The following is a 26675-nucleotide window of genomic DNA, read 5'->3' as shown; positions in this document are numbered from 1 at the left end:
CACTGAAATGATTACTACATGCTACAGAGAGAGTTGCAACGGCATTTTACAGCACATACAGGATCTTTATTATACAGCATGGAGAATATTTGGGAATTAAGAAACCTGACACGCATGCTGCATAGGACTTTGTAGCACTACATGTAATAAAGATCCTGAGTGTACTGTAGAAATGCCATAGCAACTCTCTCTGTAGCATGTACTAATCCTTTCAGTACATTTTCATTTCTACATTCTCAGTCCCACCTTGACCCCCTACACTGCCTGAACTGTATTGCACTGTCTTAAACCCTGATACACCATCCCTACCAAAACCTACTAAACTCTTTCAACACTACTGCACTGCTTTAAATCCAGAATCACCTCCTCAGCGAATGCCCCTATAATGGTCAAACACCACTGCACTGCCCTAAACCCTGAAACAGCACTACCTCCAAGAACCCCTTTCACTGTAGTAATCATTTTACTGAATTTTAAGGGATACTGTCAAGTGTCTAAGGTCACACTGTGAGTTAGTATTCATTTCAGATAATTGTGGCAGAATAATTTTCTTACTTGATGTGTTTAAAAATATGGGAATACATGTACTTATGCAGTGAGTCAGACTTTCGGACATGTGTGTCAGGCCTTTTAATTCCCAAATAGTCTCCATGTTGTGTAATAGAGATCCTGTGTGTGCTGTAGAAATGCTATAGCAACTCTCTCTGTAGCATGTAGTAATCATTTCAGTGTATTTTCATTTCTATATTCTCAGTCCCACCTCGACCCCTTATACTGTCTGAACAGTACTGCACTGTCCTAACCCCTGAAACACCATCCCTATCAAAAGCTGCTAAACTCTTTCAACACTACTGCACTGTCCTAAAATCTGAAATAGCACTCCCAGCAAAACCCTTTTTCACTGTAGTAATCATTTTACTGAATTGCAAGGGATACTATCATGTGTCTAAGATCACAGTGTGAGTCAGAATTCATTTCAGAAAAATATGGCAGAATAATTTACTTAGTTGATGTGTTTAAACATATGGGAATACATGTACTCATGGAATGAGTCAGGCCTTAGGGCAATTAGTGCTAAAAAGTCCAAAGCAGCATGTGTGCCAGGCCTCTGAATACCGAAATAGTCTCCATGCTGTGTAATAAAAATCCTGGATGTGCTGTTGAAATTGCATATCAACTGTCTCTGTAGCATGTAGTAATCATTTTAGTGTATTCTCATTTCTACATTCTCAGTCTCACCTTGACCCTCTGTACTGCATGAACACCACTGCACTGTCCTAAACCCTGAAGCAGCACTCCCAGCAAGACTCTCTTTCACTGTAGTAATCATTTTACTGAATTGCAAGGCATACTGTCATGTGTCTAAGATCAGAGTGTGAGTGAGAATTCATTTCAGAAAAAGGTGGCAGAATAATTTACTTAGTTGATGTGTTTAAAAATATGGGAATACATGTACTCATGGAATGAGCCAGGCCTTAGGACAATTAGTGCTACAAAGTCCGAAGCAGCATGTGTGCCACAATCACAGAGACTTTGCTAAAAGTCAAACAATATATACCTGGTAATACAAACTATGCTGTAAGACTCAGTTTATACCACAATAACTTGGCTACTAGCTCAAAGATTACAATTGTACAACAAGACTCTCTCAAATCATTTTTTATTTTTAATCATAAATTTATTCTTGTGACATTTCATATTGTAATAGAACATCTAGCATGATGGTATCAGGAATTTCAGTAACATCTTTATCAACTTCTGAACTTAACACATTAAACTCAATATCATCCAATGTTTCAATTAATTCATTATCTAAACTTTCATCCCAAAAATCACAGGTTATATCTCCTGCACCAATAGGTTCTTCTTCATTGCTGATGTCCACAAAAGGTACATTTAAGTCCTCTGTCAGAGTGTTAGAAATTTCAAAAGTGACTTCAATGTTCTTCTGATTTTGATCCAAAATAAAGTTTGTTATGTTGCTGTACCTAGCAGAAAAATATAAATACTTCATTTTATTATTTTTACTAATAGATAATACAAAACTAGTTTTACCAATTTACAAGTACAAGTATTCCCATATTTTTAAAGACATCAACTAAGCAAATTATTCTGCCACATTTTTCTGAAATGAATTCTGACTCACACTGTGATCTTAGACACATGACAGTATGCCTTGCAATTCCGTAAAATGATTACTACAGTTAAAGAGAGTCTTGCTAAGAGTGCTGTTTCAGATTGTAGGACAGTGCAGTGGGGTTGTATGACGTTACAACGCATACTTTTACAACGCAACATCCATTATTGCTCATTTCATTACAACGCATACCATTACAACGAATTTCCAAAAAATACCTTTACAACGCATTCCATTACAATACATACATTGCATGTATGGTAAGTATTGGATAGTGTAGGGGTAAAAATTACTATTCTAACTCCAGGGGGTGCAATAGTAGGGAAAGTGTTGGATAGTGTAAGGGTAAAAATTACTATTCTAACTCCAGGGGGTGCAACAGTAGGGTAAGTGTTGGATGGTAATAGTATGCATTGTAATGATATGCGTTGTAATGACTGCGTTGTAATGACATGCATTGTATTGGAATGCTTTGTAGTGTCATGCGTTGTAATGGTTCCGTTGTAATGGCATGCTATGTAATAGCTTTGCGTTTTAAAAGTTTTGTTGTAATGGTAGTGCGTTGTAAAGGTTGTTTCCCGTGCAGTGGTGTTAAGGCAGTATAATGGCTCAAGGTGGGACTGAGAATGTAGAAATGAGAATTCACTGAAATAATTTCTACATGCTACTGAAAAAGTTAGGATGCAATTTCTACAGCACACCCAGGATCTTTATTACACAGCATGGAGACTATTTGGGAGGCCTGACACACATGCTGCTTTGGACTTTATAGCACTAACTGTCCTAAGAAAGGACTCACTCCATGACTACATATTTTGCCATATTTTAAAACACATCAACAAAGCAAATTATTCTGCCACATTTTTCTGAAATGAATTCTCACTCACACTGTGATCTTAGACACATGACAGTGTGCCTTGCAATTCCATAAAATGATTACTACAGTGAAAGAGCGTCTTGCTTAGAGTGCTGTTTCACATTTTAGGACAGTGCAGTGGGGTTGTATGACGTTACAGCGCATACTTTTACAATGCACACCTTTACAACGCATTTTTTACAATGCAACATCCATTACAACACATTTCATTACAACGCATACCATTACAATGAATTTTTAAAAACTACCTTTACAACGCATTCCATTACAACGCATACTACCTTTACAAAGCGTACCATTACAATGCATAACAATACATTGCATGTATGGTAAGTATTGCATAGTGTAGAGGTGCAAATTACTATTCTAACTCCAGGGGGTGCAACAGTAGGGTAATTGTTGGATAGTGAAAGAGTAAAAATTACTATTCTAACTCCAGGGGGTCCAAGAGTAGGGTAAGTGTTGGGAGGTAATGGTATGCGTTATAATGGTATGTGTTGTAATGACTGCGTTGTAATGACATGCAGTGTAATGGTATGTGTTGTAGTGTCATGCGTTGTAATGGTTGCGTTGTAATGGCATGCTATGTAATGGATGTTGCATTGTTAAAGTTTAGTTGTAATGGTAGTGCGTTGTAAAAGTTGCATTGTAAAGGTTGTTTCCCGTGCAGTGGTGTACAGGCAATGCAGGGGCTCAAGGTGGGACTAAGAATTTAGAAATAATAATAATAATAATCCACATTTGTAAAGTGCACAATCACCCGTAAGGGTCTCTAGGCGCTGAGGGCAGTCGGGAAGATTAAGCAAGCTATTGCCCAGAGTCACATGGTGCTGGGCTAATCTGCCGCCGGCGATTGAACCGTGATCCCCAGATTCCGGAGGCAGTCGCCCTAGCCGCGGCGCCACACCTCTTCCTAATTCACTGAAATAATTTCTACATGCTACTGAAAAAGTTGGTATGCAATTTCTACCGCACAATCAGGATCTTTAATACACAGCATGGAGACTATTTGGGAATTCAGAGGCCTGACATACATGCTGCTTTCGACTTTATAGCACTAACTGTCATAAGGAATGACTCACTCCAAGACTACATCTTTTGCCATATTTTAAAACACATCAACTAAGCAAATTATGATATCACTTTTTACCAACAGCACTGTACTGCAAAAAAATATCTCCTCAAACACATCAACATACCAAATGCGCCTTTCACAATATTTTTCCTAAAGCAGACAAATTCAAAATTAGACTCTGGTCAAATAAACTCCTGCTTCCACATTAGAGTACATTTTTCAATTTTTAAACTGCACAACATTGATCCCCTTACAAATTAACAACTCACCTTTAAAAATGCGTTTGTAGTTTTAGAACAGTGTCAATCACACAGCAGATTTTCTCAAGCAGAATCTCTGAATAGTGCACCAGTACAGCAAGCACAAAATGGCATAGCTTCCCTTTCATTTTACACTCTAATTTTGAAGATAACCAATCAAATATCTTCCCACACAAATTCAAAACCAAACTAACATTTTAATTGGTTCTACATTGAAACACTTTCAATCTCACATACAATTCAACCTTTCCCCACTGCTCTCTCTGCCTGTTACCATGGTAACACTCCATAGACACCTAACTGAACACACAGGTGAAAAGTTCATCTGCAAAACAAACCAGCAAGGGTGTTTGAATTTTCAAAACAGCAGCGAATCCTGTGCAATGTTCCTTTCAATCACATTCTCTCAACCATTAGCATTTCTCCTTAAAAAAAACAGTAGCATGCACCCTAGTTTTCAATGTTGAATTTACAGAAACGACCAATCATTCTTTTTCAAGTGCACTGAATCTCATTCACATTTTTTTCTAAACTCCTACTTTTCAAACTGCCATTTCATTTCCAGAGCCCATCTGAGTACAACCAGCTCTCCCTTCAAGATGCTTAGAGTGTGGATTGTAGGACACAGCTATATTTTCTGGAGTGAAAGGTATGCAGCAAAGAGATGCTTTCTCAACCTTGACTTACCAAATGTGGATATTATGTTGATTGGCCAGAGAGTATTGAGATGTCACCAATTGATGTCATTGGTAAAATCCTTTTTGCATCTCCCACACCCTGACCTCATAATTGTGCACTGTGGTGGCAATGACCTAGGCACTTTGACTGGGGTAGGTCTGGAAATGCTTTTAAAGGACACCTTTGGGCAATTGATGTCACTTTTTCCACAAACTGCCTTTGTATATTCTATATATGTCAAAAGCAAAAGTGAAACTGGTCCAACCAATATTGTCCACAGATTGAGAAAGCAAGGAAACATGTGAATAACTCTGTTTCTGCTTTCCTCAGAGACTATGGTATGGGTTCTATATACCACAACAACTTGCACTACAACATGCAAGGCATTTATAGAGGAGACGGTGTACATTTCACAGATGAGGGAAACAGAGTCTTCCTCTTGAATTTTAGACTCTGCATTGGTACTTACTCGTGGGTCCAAAAAACACTCAATGAAAACAACGGCTCTTTTTAGAGCCAACCAACATCTAAACACTCAAACTTGTTATTTAACGGTATTTTTTTTGTTTGTTTTTTCTGACGTGCGTGCAACGTGCGCGCACCTTGCGAATTTTTGCCTCGAGGGTGCGTGCCAAAAGTGAACTGTCTTCACATGCACCAAACGGACTACATCTCCCAGAAAACACAGTATGACGATGCACGAAGCACAGGCCTACCATGGGTTTTGTATAAATAAATGTTCCGGCAAATATTGACGCATGTACGAGCATTCCTTTGATGGCAGCCCCTGATGAAGAAAAAGGTTCCCAGAAACGCGTTGGGCACACTTAAGATTGCAAAGTGTAAAGTGTGCTGAGTGAGAAGCCCGGAGGGCGGAGGACTGTCGTGTGCCTCCCCGAAAGCTTCAGGCACCTTGTTGACAAAATTCCTACCGGCCGCCTGGTCAGGGGGAGAGCACCATCGACTGCTGCAGCGTGGACCCGGAGCAGCAGTGTGAGGCAAGCACTTCCAAACTGTTTGGAGGTTTGAGCACAGGACTCCTGGTGAAAATTACAGCGCACCGAACCACGAACGCAGTCTACTATAGGCATGATAATATGCATTATTTTTCAAAGAATACTCGACTTTACTTAAAAGTGAACTGTCTTCACATGCACCAAACGGACCACATCTCCCAGAAAACATGGTATGACGATGCACGAAGCACACGCCTACCACGGGTTTTGTATAAATACATTTTCCGGCAAATATTGACGCATGTACAAGCATTCCTTTGATGGCAGCCCCTGATGAAGGGAAAGGTTCCCAGAAATGTGTTGGGCACACTTAAGATTGCAAAGTGGTGAAGTGTGCTGAGTGAGAAGCCCGGAGGGCGGAGGGCTGTCGTGTGCCTCCCCGAAAGCTTCAGGCACCTTGCTGTCAAAATTCCTACCGGCCACCTGGTCGGGGGGAGAGCACCATCGACTGCTGCAGCGTGGACCCGGAGCAGCAGTGTGAGGCAAGCGCTTCCAAACTGTTTGGAGGGTTGAGCACAGGACTCCTGGTGAAAATTACAGTGCACCGAACCACGAACGCAGCCTACTATAGGCATGATAATATGCATTATTTTTCAAAGAATACTCGACTTTACTTAAAAGTGAACTGTCTTCACATGCCCCAAATGGACTACATCTCCCAGAAAACATGGTATGACGATGCACGAAGCACACGCCTACCACGGGTTTTGTATAAATAAATGTTCCGGCAAATATTGACGCATGTACGAGCATTCCTTTGATGGCAGCCCCGGATGAAGGGAAAGGTTCCCAGAAACGCGTCGGGCACACTTAAGATTGCAAAGTGGTGAAGTGTGCTGAGTGAGAAGCCCGGAGGGCGGAGGACTGTTGTGTGCCTCCCCGAAAGCTTCAAAGAACAAGTGATGGACTGAATGTGGATCAATGTCACACACTCCCCCAGTCAAAAGATCTGGGCCCAAATCCATCGTTTTTTTGCACTCCACACCACCCTGGGTCAGATAATGGCTTTATGCAAATCAGCTCTGACCCTGTTGCCCCATGGGAACAGTCCAGTCCGAACTACAACAGCCATATCTTTCCCAGACCGGAATCAAGCATCCGAGGACCGGACCGGTTTCGAGGTAACACCTCTCTTCAGCCCGGCTAGCTTGACTCCAAGTGGTGTGGAGTGCCTGGGACCCACGTCTGGGCATCCCCAGCGCACTTAGGGCGGCAATTGCAAAAAAGAACAAGTGATGGACTGAATGTGGATCAATGTCACACACTCCCCCAGTCAAAAGATCTGGGCCCAAATCCATCGTTTTTTTGCACTCCACACCACCCTGGGTCAGATAATGGCTTTATGCAAATCAGCTCTGACCCTGTTGCCCCATGGGAACAGTCCAGTCCGAAATACAACAGCCATATCTTTCCCAGACCGGAATCAAGCATCCGAGGACCGGACCGGTTTCGAGGTAACACCTCTCTTCAGCCCGGCTAGCTTGACTCCAAGTGGTGTGGAGTGCCTGGGACCCACGTCTGGGCATCCCCAGCGCACTTAGGGCGGCAATTGCAAAAAAGAACAAGTGATGGACTGAATGTGGATCAATGTCACACACTCCCCCAGTCAAAAGATCTGGGCCCAAATCCATCGTTTTTTTGCACTCCACACCACCCTGGGTCAGATAATGGCTTTATGCAAATCAGCTCTGACCCTGTTGCCCCATGGGAACAGTCCAGTCCGAACTACAACAGCCATATCTTTCCCAGACCGGAATCAAGCATCCGAGGACCGGACCGGTTTCGAGGTAACACCTCTCTTCAGCCCGGCTAGCTTGACTCCAAGTGGTGTGGAGTGCCTGGGACCCACGTCTGGGCATCCCCAGCGCACTTAGGGCGGCAATTGCAAAAAAGAACAAGTGATGGACTGAATGTGGATCAATGTCACACACTCCCCCAGTCAAAAGATCTGGGCCCAAATCCATCGTTTTTTTGCACTCCACACCACCCTGGGTCAGATAATGGCTTTATGCAAATCAGCTCTGACCCTGTTGCCCCATGGGAACAGTCCAGTCCGAACTACAACAGCCATATCTTTCCCAGACCGGAATCAAGCATCCGAGGACCGGACCGGTTTCGAGGTAACACCTCTCTTCAGCCCGGCTAGCTTGACTCCAAGTGGTGTGGAGTGCCTGGGACCCACGTCTGGGCATCCCCAGCGCACTTAGGGCGGCAATTGCAAAAAAGAACAAGTGATGGACTAAATGTGGATCAATGTCACACACTCCCCCAGTCAAAAGATCTGGGCCCAAATCCATCGTTTTTTTGCACTCCACACCACCCTGGGTCAGATAATGGCTTTATGCAAATCAGCTCTGACCCTGTTGCCCCATGGGAACAGTCCAGTCCGAACTACAACAGCCATATCTTTCCCAGACCGGAATCAAGCATCCGAGGACCGGACCGGTTTCGAGGTAACACCTCTCTTCAGCCCGGCTAGCTTGACTCCAAGTGGTGTGGAGTGCCTGGGACCCACGTCTGGGCATCCCCAGCGCACTTAGGGCGGCAATTGCAAAAAAGAACAAGTGATGGACTGAATGTGGATCAATGTCACACACTCCCCCAGTCAAAAGATCTGGGCCCAAATCCATCGTTTTTTTGCACTCCACACCACCCTGGGTCAGATAATGGCTTTATGCAAATCAGCTCTGACCCTGTTGCCCCATGGGAACAGTCCAGTCCGAACTACAACAGCCATATCTTTCCCAGACCGGAATCAAGCATCCGAGGACCGGACCGGTTTCGAGGTAACACCTCTCTTCAGCCCGGCTAGCTTGACTCCAAGTGGTGTGGAGTGCCTGGGACCCACGTCTGGGCATCCCCAGCGTACTTAGGGCGGCAATTGCAAAAAAGAACAAGTGATGGACTGAATGTGGATCAATGTCACACACTCCCCCAGTCAAAAGATCTGGGCCCAAATCCACATTCAGTCCATCACTTGTTGTTTTTTGCAATTGCCGCCCTAAGTGCGCTGGGGATGCCCAGACGTGGGTATAAAGCCATTATCTGACCCAGGGTGGTGTGGAGTGCAAAAAAACGATGGATTTGGGCCCAGATCTTTTGACTGGGGGAGTGTGTGACATTGATCCACATTCAGTCCATCACTTGTTGTTTTTTGCAATCCCCGAAAGCTTCAGGCACCTTGTTGACAAAATTCCTACCGGCCTCCTTGTCGGGGGAGGGCACCATCGACTGCTGCAGCGTGGACTCGGAGCAGCAGTGTGAGGCAAGCGCTTCCAAACTATTTGGAGGTTTGAGCACAGGACTCCTGGTGAAAATTACAGCGCACCGAACCACGAACGCATCCTACTATAGGCATGATAATATGCATTATTTTTCAAAGAATACTCGACTTTACTTAAAAGTGAACTGTCTTCACATGCACCAAACAGACTACATCTCCCAGAAAACATGGTATGACGATGCACGAAGCACACGCCTACGGGTTTTGTAGAAATAAATGTTCCGGCAAATATTGGCGCATGTACAAGCATTCCTTTGATGGCAGACCCTGATGAAGGGAAAGGTTCCCAGAAACGCGTCGGGCACACTTAAGATTGCAAAGTGGTGAAGTGTGCTGAGTGAGAAGCCCGGAGGGCGGAGGACTGTCGTGTGCCTCCCCGAAAGCTTCAGGCACCTTGTTGACAAAAAAATAAATATATATATACATATTACCTACTGGCGGTCGCCAGTAGGTAGTTATAGTTAGGATTGATTTCCATAGGGAAATCGCAACATTCTATTTGGAATAACTTTGGCGCCGGTTGAGGAATCGGCCTGAATTTGTCAGCAACTTTGCCTCGCGGCGCTCCGCTCCTTCTCTGAAAGTTTGGGTGGGATTCGTGAAGTGGGGGCCGAGATAAAAGGGGGGTCCCAAAACGTGTTTTCCCCATGTTAATTTCCATAGGGCGGTCGGTCGCACTTTTAGCTCGAACGGCTGAATGGATTTTCACCAAACTTGGCAAAATTGTAGGGACTTGTAGCCTGACGTACCTTTGCTATGTCTCAAGATATATGCTCCGGAGGATTTTGAGTAATTTAGGTTCAAAAAAATGTATATATCTATAGCCGCGCCCCGGTACGCGCACCGGGGAGCGCTCCAGGCGCGCCACGCGACTTGCGCAGGGGAAGCTGATTGGCTCTCGGGTGTCTGTAAACATTCGAAACAGTCCAGAGCGGCCGCCATCTTGTGTCTCAGTAGGACCGAGACACAAGCGGTGGCTAAAAACAAAAGGGGAAATGACCAAAAGAGGGCAGGGTACACCCCTCCTGACCCCCTAGGTTTGATGTGGGGGCCATTTTTTTTTTCGATTTTCACGGGTGGAGCGCCCGGTACGCGCACCGGGGAGCGTACCGGGGAGCGTACTATGGAGAAAAAAGAATGACAGAGTTTTTAAAAAATGTAGCATTTTTTTATAAATTGGAGGTAGTTCTGAAAAGAACTTTTTTTTTCTTTTTGTTTTTTTTATTTTTTTTTATACTTTTTTTAAACGATTTTATATTTTTTGGGGATTTTTTTCAGGGGAAAAACAAAAACAGGGATTCCAAAACTGCTCAACAGGAGCAAAAAATTTTGAAAAATTAGGGACGGGGAGGGCAGCGGTGTTCCTGTCTCTTTATAGCAATCAGTTCAACGCTCTGCTCCCCATAACAGAACAGTTCATCACAGTCCACGCATAGAAATTTTATGCCTGCAAACACCGGCTGCACGTTAGGGACCATTCTTCCACGTGGTGTTCCTGAAGGTGTTGCTCCACCAGTGGAGGTGCTGCTGCCATCTCTTGGTAAATTCCGTGCCAGGTCCCTCACACTCTCCCCGGCATAGTTTTTTGGGTGTCTTCTCTGGACATGCCTAATTAAATTGGCATTTCCAAAGCTATATTTTTTATTAGGATTGCCTCTGGATAAAATACTGCCACATATCTTGCAGGTTACCTTAGCAGCATTAACCTTTTTTTTTCCTTCAGGGATGTCAAAAAAATTCCAAATGAAGTGGTCCTTTGTTTTGTGGTGAGGAGGGTCCTCAGGCAAAAAACCATCAGAATCACTGCTGGATGACTCCCTTGCAGCCATTGCTGTAGATCAGGAAACTTTGAGAAGCAGATAATGCAAAGAACACCTCTTGCTCTCTCCAAGTACAAAGCAATAGTGAGAGAAATGGGTGGGTTTCTCAATATTTGGAAAAAAAATGTTCTGAACCAATGAAAAGTGTTATTTTAAAGTCACAAGGCTTGACGCGCTTACGCTATGCGCCCTGGGGCGCGTCCCGGGGAGCGTAGCGTAAGCGCGTCGGGGCGCTTACGTTGCGCGATCGTATGCGATCGCGTGCTTCCGGGTGCGCTTACGCAGTGCGTCATATGACGCATCACGCGGCTACGTGATACGTCACGATGTTGTTTTCGTTCGCGGCAATAGCGCTAACGGGACGCTCACCGGTACGCGCCCCGGGGCGCGCCATAACATGGCGCTTACCCGTGCGTTCACCAGTACGCGCCCCGGGAGCGCACCGGGCAAAACAAATTTTACAAATTTTTAAAAAAAATACATTACAAAAATTACATATTTATACAATATAAAATTCATTATAAAAAATATTATTTCATACCTATAGAGATTTGCTATTAAAAAACCATTGAAATTCACTGAAAAAACCATAGGTTTCACACCAGTTATAGTTAGGAATTAGCATTTAAAAAACCTATTAAATTCACTGAAAAAAACATAGGTTTTACACCAGTTATAGTTAGCTGGAAATTTTACTCGCATAAAACCATTGAAATTCCCACGTTATAGTTAGTTGGACTCACTATAACTTGCACGTGCAATGCACTGCTGATGACGTCACATATTACATCACTCGTGACATGGTCAGTGACATCACTCATCACTCATGACAAACTCACACATCACAATGTCAGTAATCAGAAGAAAACACCTCCCTGATCACTTTCTCTCTGCGTTCTCGCCAACACAGCTGGAGGAGTCCTTAACAGCCAGACAGGAAGCTTCGATCGGGACCTTAAAAACAAGTTTCCTTTGGCAACACATCTGTTCCATAAGCGAGCTCCCATCTGTGTGCCAAGATTTCCCGTCTTTCATACTTTTTACTCAACCTGAGGAGAAGGCTCTAGAAACCTCACCCCCTTTCTTCTGTTAGGAAAAACCAAGCTGACCGTACTGGTCTGTGTCTGTGTCAAGGTCAAGACAGAAGCTGGCCTGACCTCTGAGTTTTGACTGCGAGACAGAGGTGTACATTCCATGCATTCCTCTGACAACAACAATCTTTGCTTTGAAAGGTACCAAACACACTTCCCACACATTATCTCAGCGAAGCTTTCGAAATTCTCCAAAAGTACAGAAAACAATCTTGAACATGAATAGCCTAAACAACTTGAATGATCTGGGGTCCTGGCTGTGTGTGTAAAGCTCAAGCTAGACAGAGTCAGAATTCAAGATGGCATGAGGGCATGTCAAAGACAATAATAAGAATTTCATAATAGTTCCCAATGTACAGCACAATGCACACTTGAGCACCACTGCTTATAACACTGCACTCCAAGACAGAGAAGTTCATTTCACACCTTTCTCTCTCTCATGCTTTCAAATGCACATCCCACACGTTCTGTTGCTGGCATGACTTTGAGATCCAAACACTCCCGCTCTGCAACTACAAGGAGACACAAAAGAAACATTCAAGGAAAAGTGCACATGCAGGAAAAATTATGTTGTACATTCAAGATCCCACATAAAGTCAATTAATATAATGGTAGTCAAAGTCCGTCCCAATACATGGGGTGCATCTGGCACTACACAGGCCCAAACCTCCCTTTTTAATACATATACATCACCCCTAGTGTAAGTTCTACATAGTCCAGAGTGCAGAGTGCAAGTTACAAAAAATTGACATTTACCATTAAGTTTTACTTGTCCTGGAAGCGAAATACTCCTAAAATGTGCTTCTAATTACTGTGAGACTTACCTCTCCTATACGTTAACTTTGGGTTCTTGTATTATATTTATTAGGTGATAACGTTCAGATCGAAGAATGTAGCAATCTCAAGTTTTCTGTCTATGAATTGTGAATTTAAACTCTCTTTAAAGGTAAAGTCAGATTTTAAGTCACAATTCTTTAAATGGCACTTTTAGAAAGTTGATATTTTCTTGTCCTAACCATTTGGTGCATGTAGCATGTATCCTGGATCACATGACTAGGTGAAGCTGCCAGGTGGTCTGTGTGTATTGCTGCAAGACACAGAGACAAAGGAAGGCTAGGTTTTGGCCGGATGTGCCACTCTGACTTAACGAGGGAGAGGGGCTGTCACCTACAGAAACTCACTCAGGAAGGGTTTGTCACTAGTCCTTTCTATCCTCATACAAGCTGAAGTCAGATCAGGAAGGAATGGGATGCTTGACACCTCAAAAGGTGGAAGCCTCTATGAATGTCTCCAACTTCAAAGTGGTCAACAGGTAAAAATATTAGACCTTTAAACCCAATTTTTCAGCACAACTCTGGACTTGTGAAAGACTCAGAAGATGGACTGCTGTGGTGCTTTGCTGCAAGAAGCACTGCTCTTTCCTGCCCTGATGTGCTGTCCTGCTGCCCTCCTGCCTGAGTGAGAAGGACTGGCCTTACATCTTGAACACAGAGCCTCCAGAGAGACTCCAAGGGCTAGTTGTCTGGCCTCAGGGACAGAACAGACTCCAACAACTGTGTACCCAGCACCAAGCTGTGTCAGCTGTGGGTCCGGCCTTCCCAAATGGTGTTATAACAGTAACAGTGTGAGGGTACTCTGCCAGCTCATCCATCTGTGGTCCCAGCAGAGCTTATGCAGTCCAATGCATTGCCTCACAAGACTTCGTGACGCATCTCCACACATGGACCGTGCATTGCCACTGCTGGGCAAAGCATCTTACATATGGGACTTTGCATTGCTCTGCAACCATAATTTAAGGTACTCTGTTCAGTGGGCCTAACTTGGTCCCAGTAATTGGCCTTCACTCCATCATAGCTGCCGTAACATTGTGACTTTGTCTCAGTCTGGTACGACCAGATAGCCACAACCCACGCTTTGTGTATTTTAGTGTTATTTTCACCTAAATCTTTAAAATTGCATATCTCCTGTTCTACTGATTGAATTCTCACCATTCTGGTCCTACAATATTTATGAATTACAGCTCTATTTGTCTAAATTGGTGTAAGTCTTTTCTTATGTAATGTTTTTTTTGTTACTGTTTGAAGTGCTGCATAAAGGGAGAGGGAGTGGCACAGTGGTGAGAGCTGCTGACTAGGGAGCTGCGATCCTGGTTTGAGTCTCAGTGTCAGCTCAACAGCCTGAAATTCTGGACAAAATCACTTAATCTCCCTGTGCCCATGGACAGCGACTGAATACACTCATGGATGATAAGTCGAGCTATATAAATCTACATATTGAATTAGTAAATACTTTACACATTGCCTCAAGATTAAGCATGACAGTTTTAGTGCCAAGCTACCGGAGGGTTAAGCAAAGGATGATTTAGGGTTTGCTTATGACTTCACCCAGAAAAACATTATTGTTGCTGCTTGAGAAGGGTTTCAACCCCTCAACCAAATACCCAATTTCTTATATGACATATACTGCACTGTCCGTTGGATTATGGCTTCTGTTTGGCTCCCAGGGATCGTCTACCCTCCACCAACTAGCCTTTTCACCTGCCATACCTCAGGGTGCCACCTTATTATCTCCACCATCCTGGTTCAACACACTAACTACCTTGTGCCCATCAGCAATAGTATGTGGCAGGGTTGGGGGTCACATGAACTCCTTTTCTCTGGCAGTCTCCCACCTCATAGTCACATCAGCACTGTCACTGCACTTGAGGAGCTTTGAAGAGGGTCAGCCTGTGCAGGATCTTGGGCATTACCTCAGTCTCTTTTGTTGAGGCTCTCTGCTCAAGAACTCCTTCCAAAGTCCCGATTACTCACATAAAAATAAATGGTTGATAAAAAAATACATATATCCCAACAACTCTTGGAAAATGTCACTTATACTTCAATTGCTGAACTCCTTACACAAGAATCTGAAATGCATAATTAAAATAGTAAAATAACACAATCTTATGATAAAACAATCTCTAAAACTGAAAACAAATATTTAAAAATAAAAACATAATCCATCCAAAAAGATTCATAGCATATTCTTCGACAGCATTCACAACCCAAAAAATAGATATGAACACAATAAACTTGGCATGAAAACTTCAAAAAAATCAAGGAACAATATTAGGAAGTGTGTATGTAGAAAGTCAAACATATTTTCCTGGTTTACACACTCTAGATCTTAAAGCTCGGTATATGTACCTAAGATACAGTGAAAAAAAATACATATCTACAAAAAAAGGAAACAATTCCCATGTAGAAGCACACAAGACACATGTAAAAACATACTTAAAATATTTACATCCTGAATCTACAACTAAGCTAGAAATAAACACAAAACCTTAAACGGTAGAACGTACCTCTGTCATGTAACCAACCCACAAAAACATAGTAATTACACTGACTCTCGCATACTAAGCTTACTAATAGCACACCCGAACCAATAGAATATAGTAATAAATAGTAAAATAGGTTTCCTCACATCACAATGGAGAACTGCTTTCAGGACAGTAGCTGAAGACTTCACAAGAACAAAGGATACAAAATGCATACATCAGCAAAAAGCGGCAAAAATGACTACCATAAATGTAGAAACTTTTCTTGTTAATGTTTGGAAAAGTATTAAATTGTGCAAGTGGTCAGATGTTCTTTTCACATGCCAAAATAAGCAACACTGGGATATAAATGTGCTATTCTGGAGGGGCCGGATTCACTATTCCCTCTCCATCCTAATCAAACAATAATGAAAATGTTAGTCTCTTGATGGGTCGAATATACAATTCCCACTGCAAACTAAGCAACATTCAATAAAGTTGCAGAGCGAGCTTTAGGGCACTGGTCTGGTGTTGGAGGCTTGGGTTCCCATGCAGCCCTGAAATGACCAATGGCAGAAGCTCCGTGCTTAAGAGAATATTTAAATATAAGGGAAAAGGTAACATTTTGTGGTGATGTTGACTGTATTGAAAGAAGGCTGCTGATGGATGCATCTCACCTGATAAGCCATGGAGATTGTTAAAAGAAATTGCAGAATTGCTGTGGTGGTGCTGTATGACTCTCTAAGAGTAAAGAGTATGCCCAGAAATTGATCTTTTACTCACTGTGCTTCTGTAACTAAACTATAACCTACTGACAACACAAATATAGGCCAAAACCAGATTGGACTTGCTTGTGTTACAGTTCAGAGAAGACATGGCCTGGCAGTTTGAGCTGAACTGCTCCTAGTTTGTTGACCTTTGAATTGCTGCTGCAGCTAAAGCCATTTCCGATGCATAAAAGAGCCATGCTTGAATTCCATGTAATATCTCTGTGAGTGTAGTTACATACAGAAGATAAGGTAGACATGAAACCCTTTCTGTGTCTCATCATTACTGATGCATCAGAAACTGCAAAAGTATGGGAATGTGGAACAGCTGCAGTGCCAAAAGTCTAGAAATGTCCTTCTGCCAGTAACTTGTGGTTGTTAAAAAATTGGGTTACTGGTTGAGGGAGTGTGAAACCTTTATCAAGTAACAACAACAATTCTTCTCAGTGTGAAACTGAGTGAAGATCCAAGCAAACCCTAAATTATCTTGTACTCAAACGTCGGGTAGCATGGCACAGAACTGTCAGGCTTAATTCAGAGACACAGTGAAAACATACCACAAAATGATCCCACAGCAGTTAAAATAAGTGGCAAAATATGGTTACTAAAAGAAGACCAAAAGAACAAAAAACCGATCGTTAGACCGATAGCTTTAACTTTTTTTATCATTCAACTTTAAAATAGTGCAAAAAAGTACAAAGCTCCAACCATGGCTATCAGGTCACACTGTACCGGGACAAAGTCACACTTCCAGGCCAACCATGATGGAGTGCAGGTTGGCTACAGTCACCAGTTTAGGTTGCATAAAATGTACCTTCTCAAAACCATGCCAAGGGTCTTGTTCGCAATGAGGGGGCCGTGAAGAGCAGGTAGAGAGTCTTGGGAGGCTGCCAGAGCAGTGCTAAAAGCAGGCGTGGCATCACAGGGTGCTGCTGGAGCTTCGCTTTGACTGTCCCCCACTAACAGTCAATGCTGTGGCATGAAGAGGCAGCTGCTGAAGCACGACATTGAATCAAAATGTGAGTGGCGAGGTCTCAGTGCATTTTAGGCTTTCCCCATTGTAAAGATCCCAAAAGCTTGAATGCAGCTCCCTGAGCCACAACAACCACCCAGGACCCGAGGGGCTTCACTTGGGGTCAGGAACTCACTTAAGCTGGTATCAGGAGCTGGTGCAGGTTGTTGGGGAGACTTTCATGTCCCTGAGGCTCAGATCAGGAAGCCAGCAGACTAGCCTTTGGAGTCGCTCTGGTGTCTTGGATTCCGGGGTGAAGTTGCAGGTCCAGTTCTCTTCTAACTCAGGCAAGAGGGCACAAGGTCAGCATAGCAGAACATCAGTTTTTTCAGAGGACCAGTCCAGCAAAGTGGCAGTCCTTTCAGCAGCAACAACAGTCCTTTTTCCAGGCAGAGTGTCCACAAGTCGAGGAGGGTAGTGAAGTAGTGGGTTCTGAGGTCCAGTATTTATACAAGGTTGTGCCTTTAAAGTGGGAAAAAGCCTCTAGAGGCATTTCTTTGATTGTCACAGGTGCCCTGACTTCCTTGCCTAGCTCCGGACTAACAACAGAGGTTATGCAGGCCTTTGTATGGTCACATGACAGAGCTTATTCAAGTTTAAGTGGGGCTGGGTCTACCTCCTCCCTCCTATCCTGCCAATTGTGGGCCATCTATTCACACCTAATCCCTCTATTGAGTGTGGCTCTGTGGGAGGAATACACAAAGCCCAACTGCCAAGCACACCCACCCAGAGACAAGCTACAGACACCAAATGGCTTAGGCTCGAAAACGCAAACTTTATTAAAAGTGCCATTTTCAAATTTGTAATTTAAAATCCAACTTCACCATCAGTTGTAATTTTTCATAACAATTCCACAATTCCAGAGACACCATTCACAAACTAGTTACCTGGTCCCATTTGGACATTACACTCATAAAATGTAATAAAGTAATTCCAATGCTATCCACTGGGAGAGGTATGTCTTGCAGTAGTGAAAAATGAATTTAACAGTTGTTCACTACCAAGGCATGTAAAACCTAAAAGTACATGCCCCGCTTTTTAAATACATTACACTTCTCCCTTTGGGCTGTCGAGGGTCTACTCTAGGGCGATATATGTATTTAAAAGGAAGGTTTGGGCTGAGCAAAAGGTTTACTTTGCCAGGTAGAAATGGCAGTTTCAAACTGTACATATGCAGGCTGCACTGGCAGGCCTGAGACATGTTGAAAGTGCTACTTAAGTGTGTGATACACTCAATGCTGCAGGCCCACTAGTGCCTTTTAATTTACACGCCCTGGTGCATGTAGTACTATTTTACCAGGGACCTACAAGAAAATGAAATATGCCAATTGGGCATACACCAATGTTTCCAGGCTTTGAGGAGAGAGTAAGTGGTAAAGTGCACATAGTCCTAAGGCCAACAAAATGAATTCAGCAGGAAGCCAAAAGTCTGGGGATGACCCTGCAGCAAGGGCCATGTCCAACAGTGGCTGTAACAAATTGAGGACGATTGAGAATACAGTGAAGATTATTTTCAGGCTAACAAGTGAAATTACCTGGAAGCGAGACGGGTTATTGGGAGGTGGGGAATAAGGAACACTGATAAGGATCATTAAGCATACTGTATGATTGATGGGGTTACTTGTTCCATTCAAAATGTTTATTTCAGAAACTAGCCGATAAAACACATTAAGCCTGATTACAATGTTGTTTGGGAAGTCTCTGACCGACATTGTAAGTTTACACTCTGACCACCATATTACAATTACGGCGGTTGCAGTCTAAAGCGGTCAGTGATTCCGACACGGTTCAGACGGGCTCATGGAGCCCGTTGGTCAGTCAGAATGGCCTCATAATCCGGATGGTGTTTCCACTGTTGGGATTATGATGGGACTTTCCAACAGCAGTTCCATGTTGACCTTTACGACATGGAATTGCTGTTGGAAAGTGTCTCTTTGGGCCCTTAGTGGGTCCTCTATTCACCTGGCCCTACGGATATGGCCCTAGGGGGGCACCATAGATGTCACCCTGAAAATCCAGGCACCGTGTGGTGCCTGCCACACGGTGCAGGAATTTACACACACTCCCATTTCTGTATTGGAGCTTGTACTGCGGGCGGTTTCCACCCACCACACAAGCTCCCATTTCCTTTTAAATAGGAGTTTGTGATTTCACCATGTGGGGTCGCATCGTAATGATGCATCGCGTAGGAACATGGAGACTTTTGATGTTTGTCTTTATAAAAAAACAACCTGTAATACATTGTTTGCCCTACAAATACTGGTTGCCTTGTTCCGAATATAGGTAGGGCTAGGTAGGAAGGCTCGATCATGAGACAGGCCAAAGATCAAGCTCTAGATTGCACTAATGAACCTACCATGCCCCACAGTTATTCAGCTTGCAACAGGAAAATATATAAGCACTCTGCTGCAAATTGAAGATTGAAGGCGAGCTGCTGCAACTTAACAGGAGCTTGAGTGTAATAGGATGTGTGCTTACAGTGGTACATTTGAGACACTGGTCGCAGGTGGGGCCCCTCTGCACTTATTTTTTGGGGACCGGAACTTATCTTTGCTCAACAGACTTGTATCCAGAGCAAGAGAAAAACACAAAAGGAGGAAAATAGGAGGAAGAGAAAATTAGAAAAACAGTCACAAAAGAGAAAACAGGGTTGAAAAAGAACCTGGTAGAGTGGTATAAAGAGGCAGAGAGTGCGTGGTAGTGTATTAAAGAAGCATGATTTGGAACCAAGACTATGTAGTCATGGTATTTGACACAATGACCTTCAGGTTTCTAAGCAAAACTTTGTGCCCTGGCACTTATTCCTTTACAAATTAAGAGCTATGTGCAAATTTTTCCTACCGGTGAACGTGTACAATTTTTTTTACATTTCGTCTATTGTGTGATTCACTTGGTAGGTATTTCAATTGCTAGGCTATTACGTAGGGCCAAGACAGACCCCTGGTTCACCTCTGGCTCAGCTCTCGTTCCGATCTTTAGTTAGGCAGGGTCACAACATTTCTGGTAATATATATTTTGCCAGTAAAATTGAAAAGCCTTTTAATATTAAAGTAGGAATTTCAAAGGGCAAGCTAATACAGTCCATGCCTGAAATATGTGCTAACATTATTTCCGATATTCTTCCAGAAGGGCGACTGCGTTTTAGGTAGGTTTTGCATTTAACCATTCATTTGACATTAGAACGAGTTAGAAAATGGTAATGTTTTAAACGGTCACTTACGAAAACATTTTGTAGTTTGAAAAGCAAAATCGGGATCACACCACATTTCGCTCCATATGCACACATACTTGGAAAAAATAAACCTGCAAAATGATGACATTGGGAACAAAGGTTTCTTTTTTTTTTATGTTTTCATTAAGAATAAGGTATAGTTCTGATGATGCTAGGGAGAAATTGAATCATATATTAACTGCGTGAGCTGAGTGGCACTTGATTTCTTTGTTTATTTGTCAGAGCCTTACGGCAGACGTTCTCTTTGTTAGCTTAGAGTTTTGCTTTTTTTCTTTAAAAATGATAAAGCATTTTATTTTATTGTTCGAACGTCTGTTGATCACGTGAATTCTGAAGATGCTGCACCTGAGGGAAAATATTCCTCTGGCTCATCTTCCAAAAATATGACTCATGGGATGCTATGATTGACAATGTTGACAGGCACGCAAGTGCATTTGTTATTGGGAACATCTGCCACTCAATTCAGCTGTTTGGGTAACGGTGGTGTAAGAGCTGTCAGGTTCAGCAGCTGGATGTTTATGTTGGTATATGTAAGCAGATGCCAATGAGCTTACAAATTTGCTCTTAGTCTGGAGGCCTCTTCAATGGCTTTCTACCTCAATCCACAAATGTAACCCCTTGCTTTCTACCTATTGGTAAGTTCCTTTTGTTAAAGGAATGCGTGCATAAACTACAGACGTGGCTGTTAAGGAATGGGAGGAGCGTACTGACACACTCAAAATGTCACCTCTTGTGAAGCATGCCCAGTCTCCATTAACAGCAATGATTATTGCATCTGTCTGTCTGTCTGTCTGTCTGTCTGTCTGTCTGTCTGTCCATTAACAAAAAGGTAAAATGAAACTATGGTTAGGATTGATTACAAAAGAATATATATATTTTTTAAACTCTGAAATTCACTTAACGCAGGCTTAACCGCATGCATGCGGGGCGAATTCCGCCCGTACGCTGGGTTTTGCGAAAGCGCACTTTGCATGACGAGCTGGGCTCGTCATGAGCGTGCGAGGAGGCTACGCCATGACGAGCCCAGCTCGTCATGAGCGTCGAAGGGGTTAAAGTACAGTCATTGTCCATTGCATATCACAATTATAATAAGCACTATCAGAGACAACTGTGAATAAAGTTTTATTATTGATTTTGGTGTGCATTCTTATTTAATAGTTGTGTGCTTTCAGATGTTGATACTTATTAATATAAGTATTGGGAAGTCATACACATTACATAAGGGGTCATATTGTGGAAATAGGGGCAAGAAGGAGGATGAGTAACACTGCTGCTGGCTGGCTCTTAGTCTTGCCTCCGTCCTGCGCGCTGCTGTAATGGAAGGTTGAGGAGTAGAAAAGTTGAGCTACTGGTGCTGGAGGCACGGTGGAATGCGCTTGAATTCCTGTCAGTGTACTGGCAACGAAAGATTGCCAAAGCAGGTTTAAACCCCAAGGAATTTGGGACACATTCTTTCCGGATAGGGGCAGCCACCGAGGCCACTGCGAGGGAATTGAATGTCAATAGTGTGAAGAGTATTGGCAGATGATCTTCCAATGCCTATAAGCGTTATGTGTGGCTGCACATGTTGTAAGGGTCAGTTGACACCCCCTGACACCTGCTTTGTTTATGTTTATCTTTTAGTTTCTCGGGCCTGTGACGCAGGGCGGAAATTACTACAGGGTCATCAAATGCAACCATCAACATCTCGGCAACGGCAGGAAGACAAAATGAGGACACATGTAGTATGGATAGTCGGTCATTCTTATGTGAAACGTGCTAAACCAAATTTTCTTGCAGGAGTAGGTAGACAGAGGGCGGAGTGGGGGGGCCTCAAGGTGTCTTTCCATGGAAAAGGGGGGCTTCGCCTCAGTCAGCCTAGGGGCTACATCTCAGATTTACTAGAAAAACACACCCCAACCGCCCTCAGTGGTCATACTGGACCTGGGAGGGAATGATTTAGTCGAGTTAGGCAGAAGGGTCAGTTTGGAAGAGATCATTTCAGCGGCAGTTTGGCTGACGAAACTGTTACCGGATTGCACTATAGTGTGGTCACAGTTGATACCTAGGCTTCAATGGAGGGGGGGTGAATCAGTCAGGGCGTTGAATCACTCGGTAAAGAGGGTCAACAATAAAATAGACAAGCTGTTTTGAACTCCTCACCTGCAGAGTATACCACATGGTTGCATTTGGGGGGAACAGTTTTACTTGCAGGATGGGGTCCACTTGACAGAGTCAGGGAACGACCTACTGATAAGGAACATACTGGCATGGGTAGAAGGTTTTGCTAGGAGGGTATGACCTTTCAGTGTAGGCAGTCGGGAGGGGCCAGATAGTCAGTTAACACTGATGGCCTGTGGCGGTAAGGTCATAATCGGTGAGCAGCAATTTAAGGTCCTTAGGGGGCGACACCATTTACGAATGTAAATCTAATGTCTGCATGTTATTTTATCAATTTTAATTTGTTTTCATATTCCAAAGAATTCTGTTGCTTGACTGATTGATAAGTGATTGTCAATTATTGTTTGCATATTAAGGCAGGGGGTGGCCGGCAGTCCCAGACCATGAGGAAAGTGGGGCCGCTAGGCCCCCACACACACATGGCTGGGCCTGGCCCCCTCACCCGCCCCGATTGGTCGTTGGGTCCCGCCATTGACCCGGAAGCAGTTTGTACGCTTCCCGGGTCAAGGGGGCGGGACCCTAGGCAAGGGGGGTTCAAGAGCCTGGGGAGCGCGAGAAGCATCCTCTTTGTGCCCACGCTCCCCAGGCTCGCTCCTCGCCCTGCTGTGGGGCTTGTAATTTTTCCCGTCCTCCATCCCTGTTACCAGAATTCAGGTAGAGGACTTTGGTAGCTATCCTCTGAGACAATTTCAACGCTGTAATGATAGTTGTGTTTTCTTCCTTAGGCCTTTTTCCCCGTGTAGAGGCAATGTTAATCTTAATATGCTGAATTGGTTGTGTTGCTGCTTATGCATTGAATGTTTTCTCCTTAGGCCTTTTTCCCTTCTTAGGTTATAATTGTCGTATTTATTGAGTGGGTCAGGCGGTAAGGTCAGGGCGACACCATTTACAAATGGGGTTGCCCCTGGGGAGTGCCACTGGTCTCTCCTAGAACTTATGGGGCAGGATATCCGCTTGCTTGGAAGGGTGCGGGGGAGGGAGTCATGCTTTCCTCGGGCTTGTAGCCACCCCGCACATACACTATGACGTCAGCAAATGGCGCGAGTGTAAGGGCCCTCCTTTTTGGTTAAATGGAGTTCACGGAGCGTACGAGGGTAACCTGAAGAGGCACGAACTCTCCCGGTAACCGGGCCCTTGTTGCGCATGCGCACTCAGAAGTGAGGGTGTAGCTGGGTAAAGGATCTGACACCGGTTAACAACCTTCCGTAGGACCAGAAATTATTTGAATGCAAAATTGATATGTAGGATGTTAGATTCGGTTAGGAAACACGCTGTATTAGAAATTTGTTAAGGTTAGCCCATCATACCTGTCTAATTTGCTGTAACTCTAATGTCTGCATTTTGCATTTAATAATCATGTTAAATAATGTTATTTTATCAATTTTAATTTGTTTTCATATTTTAATAAATACAGCCGGGGGGTCGCGAGACCCCCTGCCTTCCAAAGAATTCTGTTGCTTGACTGATTAATAAGTGATTGTCAATTATTGTTTGCATATTAAGGCGGGGGTGGCCGGCAGTCCCAGACCATGTTAGTGGAGCTGTGACACGTAAAGGCGTCCCAAGTATCCGAAGCGTCCAAAGCATGGCGTCGAAGAACTACAGAGCTGCCCGAGACAAAAGGGAGACAATTGTCTCAGGATCCGGTGCGGTGTCAGCATTGGCGTCAGTGGCCGGAAAATAAAGGCAGGATAAAGCAAATTGAATCACTGGGGGAAGGTGCGACTCCAGGGATATCAAGAAGACCAGCGAAGTGTCCAGAGCAACTGGGAAGTGTCGTGTCGTGCTGAACACAGAACACATTCTAGTGTCTCAGCAGACACTTGGTTAGTCAGCTATCTCCTCGTGGCAGTGGACACACATGCACCACACACCCATCCATCACAGGCGTCATGAGTGACGTGGTCCTGCTAATAAAAGTCCCCAGTGCACATGCTCGTGGCTAGTTACCTAAGTAGATATCCAGCTTCTGTATCCTGTTTTCAGCAACATGTGGACCTAAGGACCACAACACCGCATTGGACACAAGCGGGCACTGACCCGCATGTTTTGCTGGCAACTACTCTGCTCATGGGCAGGCCCGGACTGGCCATAGCAGGCACCGGGCAATCCCCCGGTGCACCGCATAGGGGGGGGGCGGTTTTGGGCCCCTCGGGCCGTTTTTGTTACAGGGCCGTTTTTACAGCAGAGCTTCAAAATCGGCCCTGTAAAAAAATCGCCCGAAAACTGGCCCCGGCAAAGAGAGCTCGGCGGCACCTCCAACCCACCCCGAGTGGGGAGGGGGGGCCGGCCGAGCACTTTGCCAGGGCCGGTTGTGGTTCCTAGTCCGGCCCTGCTCATGGGAGGGGGAGCGCAACTTCAGTCTACGCCAGATACCTCCAGCACTGGTACAGGGCTATATTAAAGCCCCGGAAGAGGACGAACACCAGCATCTACTTGTAATGCCCTGCAGCACCCACCTGCATGTCCTGCAGTCCCCGCTGTGGTGATCGGCCCAAGGTACAGAAATCCAGTGAAGAGGGAGAAGGTTGCCACCAGTACAGAGTGTGAGGCAACCGCACCTCCAGAGCCTGCGTGGGCAATTACTGTGAATACCGGTGCAGCTATACGTTTAACTTCAAGGACAGCCTCTACCGGCACTACCGGATCAAGGTCAGCGAAAGTCATGCTGGCTGCCTGCAGATAAGGATGGCACCCTGTCTGCAAGTAAGACAAGCCCAGCCCAAGGCTACATTCACAGTAAGCACCTGCACAATCTAGCGTGTATGTGGCAGCCAGGAGAGGGTTAATGTGGGGAGGAAAGCATCAGTTCTCCACCGTAATTGCCTACACCCAGCCTGCAGACACAAAAATGGCTGCCCTGTGACCCAGAAAGCATGCAATGCCCCTCAACCATGCCTGAAGCAGCGTGTGCCATAGAGACTGCATAGAGGCCCGTGGCACCATCAAGGCAAGGTCGGTGGCTATGAAAAGGATGCTGCGGCCTGTGGAGTGAAAGCAAAGCTGCAGTGTTGCAGCAGTGGCATCCCCCGCCAAGCCTGCAAGCAAGCTGCAAGCAGTTTGTACGCTTCCGGGTCAAGGGGGCGGGACCCTAGGCAAGGGGGGTTCAAGAGCCTGGGGAGCGCGGGAAGCATCCTCTTTGTGCCCACGCTCCCCAGGCTCGCTCCTCGCCCTGCTGTGGGGCTTGTAATTTTTCCCGTCCTCCATCCCTGTTACCAGAATTCAGGTAGAGGACTTTGGTAGGTATCCTCTGTGACAATTTCAACGCTGTAATGATAGTTGTGTTTTCTTCCTTAGGCCTTTTTCCCCGTGTAGAGGCAATGTTAATCTTAATATGCTGAATTGGTTGTGTTGCTGCTTATGCATTGATTGTTTTCTCCTTAGGCCTTTTTCCCTTCTTAGGTTATAATTGTCGTATTTATTGAGTGGGTCAGGCGGTAAGGTCAGGGCGACACCATTTACGAATAGGGTTGCCCCGGGGGAGGGCCACTGGTCTCTCCTAGAACTTCAGGGGCAGGATATCCGCTTGCTCGGAAGGGTGCGGGGGAGGGAGTCATGCTTTCCTCGGGCTTGTAGCCACCCCGCACATACACTATGACGTCAGCAAATGGCGCGAGTGTAAGGGCCCTCCTTTTTGGTTAAATGGAGTTCACGGAGCGTACGAGGGTAACCTAAAGAGGCACGAACTCTACCGGTAACCAGGCCCTTGTTGCGCATGCGCACTCAGACGTGAGGGTGTAGCTGGGTAAAGGATCTGCCACGGTTAACGACCTTGCCGTAGGACCAGAAATTATTTGAATGCAAAATTGATATGTAGGATGTTAGATTTGGTTAGGAAACACGCTGTATTAGACATTTGTTAAGGTTAGCCCATCATATCTGTCTAATTTGCTGTAACTCTAATGTCTGCATTTTGCATTTAATAATTATGTTAAATAATGTTATTTTATCAAATTTAATTTGTTTTCA

Source organism: Lissotriton helveticus, chromosome 1_1, assembly GCF_964261635.1.
Source record: "Lissotriton helveticus chromosome 1_1, aLisHel1.1, whole genome shotgun sequence".
NCBI classification, from domain to species: domain Eukaryota; kingdom Metazoa; phylum Chordata; class Amphibia; order Caudata; family Salamandridae; genus Lissotriton; species Lissotriton helveticus.
The sequence above is the reverse complement of the archived record's forward strand: the minus strand, read 5'-3'. Positions refer to the sequence as shown.